Source organism: Piliocolobus tephrosceles, chromosome 18 (genome assembly GCF_002776525.5).
Source record: "Piliocolobus tephrosceles isolate RC106 chromosome 18, ASM277652v3, whole genome shotgun sequence".
In the NCBI taxonomy this organism is placed as follows: domain Eukaryota; kingdom Metazoa; phylum Chordata; class Mammalia; order Primates; family Cercopithecidae; genus Piliocolobus; species Piliocolobus tephrosceles.
The window spans coordinates 34,564,818-34,570,929 of NC_045451.1; positions in this window are offsets into that span (position 1 = coordinate 34,564,818).

Here is a 6,112-nt window from a genome sequence, read left to right on the forward strand (position 1 = left end):
ACCATGATAGAAGCAGGAATTGGAGTGGTTTGGCAGGAGCCAAGGAATGCTGGCAGCCTCTCTAAGCTGTAAGAGATTCTCCCCCATGCCCCTAGAAGGAACCAGCCCAGCCAGCACTTTGATATTAGCTCCTTAATACTCACAGGGGACTTCTGACATCTAAACTGGGAGAAAATATATTCTTGATGTTTTAAGCCACTAGGTTTGTGCTGATTTGTTGCAGCAGCAACAACAGGACACTACTACAATCACAAAGATCGGGTGAGAGCAACACAATGTTCTGTCGCACAGCAGGCGGACCTACTCCCTCCCAACTCTATGCCATTGGCTCAGGCCCTTTCTCTTCGTCTGTAGCCACTTGGGTTCCTCTGCAGTTTCATGGACCTGCAGAACTCTCGCTCACCTCAGGGACTTGCTGTTGCCTGGAACACCTCTTGTTTGACTATTTGCACATCTGGCCCCTTCTCAATCTTCAGTCCTTGCCTAAATGTCATTTCTAAGTAACGTTCCCATCATTCCCTGCTTTAGCACCCTATTTACACACACACACATACAATTTATCTGCTTGTATCTGCCGGATTAGATAACCTGGGATGTGTGTAATTTGAAAGCAACAAATCTGCCTGTTGGAAGTGGGAAGTTGGCAGGGTAGTGTCCCTCTTCCTGTGGCTTTAGAATCCCATAGTTCTATCCATTGCTAGTCTGGACAGATAGGAGGCTGGGTACAGTGGTGTAGTGTCACTCACCATCCTTACCTTAGTCAAGCCTGTCTGTTTGGTACATGCAAAACCCCTTTGATCTGCTCTTATCTAGACTAAGGGCAGGGGAGGGATTGGGGGCTAGATAAGGCAAAATCTGTGCTTGGTGGGAAGCAGCCCCCATGTGAGGAGGTTCATTGTCCATTTCCTTGTCATTAGCATGTAAGTCCCTTGAAAGCAGCATGTTCTCATCATGCTACTCCTGACTCCACTTTATCTTTCTTTATAGCCATACACCCTCAACCTTATGCATGGATCACCTCCTTTTGCTCACTAGCCTGCAAACTCCAGTAGGCAGGGGCTTAGTGTTTGCTCATCACCATGGCCTGGCACAGTGCCTGGCACAGAGCAGGTGCTCATGTATATCACTGGATGGATGATGGATAGATGGATGCTCTCAGAAAATGTCCTGAGAGCTATTGGTGACACTTGGGTATGGATGTCAGGGCTTGGGTTCTCTTTCAGGGGAAGTTGTACCTCCACTCTCCTGACACATCCAATGTCTTGAGCAGTTTCCTGGGGCCAGGCCCTCCCAACAAGCCAAACATGTAGGCATCATTATCTCTGTTTTACAGGATAAGGAAGCTGAGGTGCAGTGAGATGGGAGATTTGTTCAAGGTCACACAGTTGGAAGGCAGTAGGAGCGAGTTTCAGACCAAAAGGCAGCTACTGCCCTAGGCCACAGGTCTTAGGGTCAGAAAGCTGGGCCCATGGGAAAGGGATTTTAAACATCCCAGGACAGGATGTTGGGGGGATCTCTGGGGTTTCTTAGGGGCCCTTGTAATCATCCATAGAGAGTTCCATCTTTTGGGGAGCTCTCCAAGCCTATGTCCAACATCCAACATGCTCAGAAAGACTCCTTCACACACCTACCCCTTCCCCCTGCAGTTGATCAATCATATGCCTTAATTTGGAAGCCCCTATTGGACAAAGGGCTGGTGAATTCACTTCTATAACCCCTTTCCAGCACCTTGGTCAAATGGATGTAGGGTTTTATGGTGTGATGAGCCATAAAACACCCTTGGTACAGCGCATCTTTTATTGACTCTTCAAATTGCCTCTTGTCATCGAAGGTGGGGGATCATAAAATGCCAGCCTTATTAGTTTTCCTGCAGTGGGAGCTGCTCAGAGAGAAGTGTGGGTGTCAACTGGGAAAAAAGGAGGCAGAGATCCCCACTCTCCACCCTCCCAGACTCAAGGAACACCTTCTGAGTGTGGGGTTAGAGACGGATGGTTCTGTCTTCATCTTCCCATCTCGGCTGCTCAGTGAGGACAGGTGTCCAGACCCTTCAGGCCCTGAGTTCTCTGGGCTCTTTCTCTGAATGCAAGAATGACAGAAATCATCCAATACACCCCCTTCTTACAGACTGAGACAGGGGGTCAAAACAAGCATTTTGCCCAGGAACCCCCAGTGAGGAGATGGCAAAGGCAAGACTAGAACTCAGAACTCAGGTTTCCTCACTCCTAGGGCTTTTTTTTTTTTTTTTTTTTTTCTGGAAAGGCAAAACAACATATTGGCTAAGTCTAGAGGCTCTGGAGCCATACAGACTGGCTTTGAAGGTCCGCTCTGCCACTCATGAGCTATGCAACTTCAGGTGAGTTACTCAACTTTTCTGTGCTGCAGTTTCCTCATCTGAAAATGTCAAGTAATAATAATACCTACCTCTTGGGTTACCATGAGTGGTAAGGGAAGTAATATATTCGAAGTGCGTAGAAGAGGGCCTGGTTCATATAACTTACACTGAAAGGGCTAGAAAATGTTTGTTGAGTGAACAAATAAGTGAATGATCGAATGATTGAATGGTCAAGTGTGAGCTGAACCCTACAGTCTGATCAGGAGTAGGAACTGCCCTTTCAAAGATCTGGATCCTTCCAATATTCAGATCTGTTACTTACTCTCCCAGGCCCGAGTTTCTTCCTCTATATAATGGAGACCCACGGTCTTCCCAGGAGTCCCTGCACTTGCTCAATTCCAGCCCCCTACTGTGGCCTCGCCTCATCTCTTCTCCTTCACCTGTTCTCCCAACTCCCTCCTTGTCATCAGTTTTCCATTCTGTGCTACCTCATGTGCAAGCCTCCCCCACCCAAAAGCAAAAAGCCTCTCCCTTAGCTCCAGTACTCTGCAGTTCCTGCCTGATCTCTTCCCTTCCCTCCCATCCCACACTTCCTACTTCCTCTCCCCACCTTCTGTCCACTTCTGAACCATGCACTCTCCTCAGCTCTGCCTGCCCACAGCCATAGTTCAGTTCTGCAGTGATCTCCTCCCCTCACTGTCAAGCCAATGAGCTTCTTCAGTTCAAATACATGGGGCCTTTCTTCACTGAATGCCATTGGTTCCATCTCTGCCTGGAAACCTTCCTTTGCCTTAAAGATCTGGTTTGGTGCCTCTTCAAATAGATATTCTTTAGACATTTGGATGACATTCATTAAGAGAAGGGGCCTGACTGGCTTGTGGGGGAAATGGGGGATGGAGGAAGATCCTGGTGTGGTTCTCTGTGGATGTTCTGCTCTGGCCCCAGGTTTTCAGACCCCAGTCAGGTGCAGAGTCCCAGCAGTAACCAGCCCCACCAGCCTACAGGCAGCTTTGAGATCCACTGTTGCTTCCCTAGGTTGGCCTCCTGTGGCTCCCAGCCCTCTCTAAGCATGTCTCTCCTAAACACCTGTTCTCATCTTTTTCATGTCAGTGATATTTTAGTGACCTGTGACCTCATGGTTTGTCTCCTGCAGATGCCTGACTGGTGACCCCACCCTGGAATCCTTGGTCTCACATGCTCTAGGCTTTTCCTAAACTTTTGGGACTGCCATTGCCATGTTCCTTGGTGCGTCTCTCTCCTTCTATCCAGTCCTTAACTGTTGGGGAATTCTCCGTATTTGACCACCTGCTCTTCTCATGCTATGACTCTCCCAGGGATCTTAGCCACTCCCATGTGTCAATCCGCACAGTGTACTGATGATACCCCACATGACTGTCTCCAGCCCAGGCCTCTCCTCAGACTCAGTTGTCCAACTTTCTGCCTGAAATCTTCACCAGATGTCCTGCTCTTCCTCTTGAGGTCTCTCTAGCTAGCTAGAGGCTGGGGGCTCCTCCCTCAGCTCCACTGCTCCCATCAAGCTTTCATCAAGCTTTGCTTACTCCATAGCTAAGTAATGGTGATAGCTGACATACATTGGGCGCTTGGTGTACATCAAGTACTTCTCTAAGCTCCCTGAAGACTTTGACTCCTAAAAACTGGACAACACCCTTACAAAGTGGGGACCATTAGTAGAATCCCCGTTTTTCAGACAAGAAAGCTGAGGCCTGGAGCCACATGGGTAGGAAATGGCAGAAGCGGAACATGAACCAGGTGCTCTGGTTTCAGAGTGTATATGGTTATTTGCCACCCTCTCACCTCTCCAATAATCTCTTCATCCCACTCTTCATTCTGACCCACACTGTCACTTGCTTGGACTACAGTCTCTATGGAGTTCCCTGTTTCCACTGGGTCTTCCTCAAGGCCACTGCTGTGCAGCCTCCATAGCAATCTATTAAAATTGCTCATCTACAAATCCTCCACTGACAATGCCAAAATGCATTGCCACCTAACATATTATGTATTTTGTATTTATTAGTGTATGTGTTTTAATGTACTTTCTCTACCTACTAGGATGAAGGTTCTGGGAGGGCAGGCACTATCTGTTTTGGGCACTGCTGTATCCATCCCTGAAATCGGGTATCTGACCCCTGCCTTCTGCCTCAAGCTCAGCTCTCACCACTGCCTGCCTAGAAATCCAAGCTCCAGCCAGTAGTCCCCCAACGTCATGGTGCTTCTCTTCTTTCTGGCTTGCTCCTGTACTGCTCCCTCTGCCTGGGAAACCCCATCCCTTATGACTGGGAAATTATAGTCTATCTTTCAACACTTAGCCCAGGTGTCTCCTCCTCTGGGAAGCCTTCCTGAGACCCCCTGTCTGGGGTATTCTCTTTCCTGTCATGGGTCTCTCATGTCTCCAACACCCCTCCAGACTGTGAGAGTTTTTTTTTTTTTTTGAAACAGGATCTTGCTCTGTTGCCCAGGCTGGAGGGCAGTGATGTCGCTGTGGCTCATTACAGCCTCTAACTCCTGGGCTCAAGTGATCCTCCCAGCTCAGCCTCCTGAATAGCTGGGACTACAGGCACACACCACCACAGCTGGCTAATTTTTAAATTTTTGTGTAGAGACATGGGTCTCTGTTTATTGCCTAGACTGGTTTCAAACTTCTGGTCTTAAGCAATCCTCCTGCCTCAGTCTCTGTAAGTGCTGGGATTATAGGCATTAGCCATGGCACCTGGCCTCAGACTGAGTTCTTTTTTTTTTTGAGATGGAGTTTCACCCTTGTCACCTAGGCTAGTGTGCAATGGCGAGATCTTGGCTTACTGCAACCTTCACCTCCCTGGTTCAAGTGATTCTCCTGTCTCAGCCTCCAGCATAGCTGGTATTACAGGTGCCTGCCACTATACCCGGCTAATTTTTGTATTTTTAGTAGAGATGGGGTTTCACCATGTTGGCCAGGCTGGTCTCGAACTCCTTACCTCAGGTGATCCGCCCGCCTTGGCCTCCCAAAATGCTGGGATTACAGGTGTGAGCCACTGCACCTGGCCCAGACTGAGTTCTTTAAGGGAAGGCCTTTTGTCTTATTTATCTTGGTAACACAGTAGGTGCTCAAAGTTTGTCTCATGAGAAATAGAAGCAATAAGTGCCTAGGGATGAGACTACTTACTAGGAAATACATAATCTAAGATGGGGAGGCTGCCTTTAGAAACCATGGAAACAAAGCTTACGTGGGAAACAGACACTGTAGCACTCTCACAGACATTGTGAAGACAGCGGTTGAGCAGGACATGAAAGGTGCTCAGTAAATATGGAGTGAGTGAATGAATGAATGATGATGGGCTGGGTACAGCTCACTAGGGACTATCTTCTAAAGGAGGAAATGTTGGTTGGTTCTAAGGGAGGAATGGAGCAAAGCTTATAAAAGTGGGAAAATCAGGCAGTCTAGGTCTCTCACATTTTCCTTTACAGCAATAATGGAGATTTCAAGTTTCATTCATGGCTGCCTTTTATCTTGTTCAGTGCCTCAATTTTCCTGACCTGTAGAGTGGAAACTCTGAGATCTGGTCCATGCTTAGTGAGGTTGCTGTAGAGTTGATATAGGGAGAATGGCTGGCAGTCTGAAGTGGTGACAAGATGTCAGGCTAGTGTCTTAGATGCTATTCTTTCAGCACAGTGATGACCCAGCAAGCACTGGGCACCATGGCGGGCCAAACTGACAAAGCTCAGTAGCATAGCAGTCCTGTCCTCAGCAAGATGGTTGGGCCAGAGAATATGTCCAAAACACCT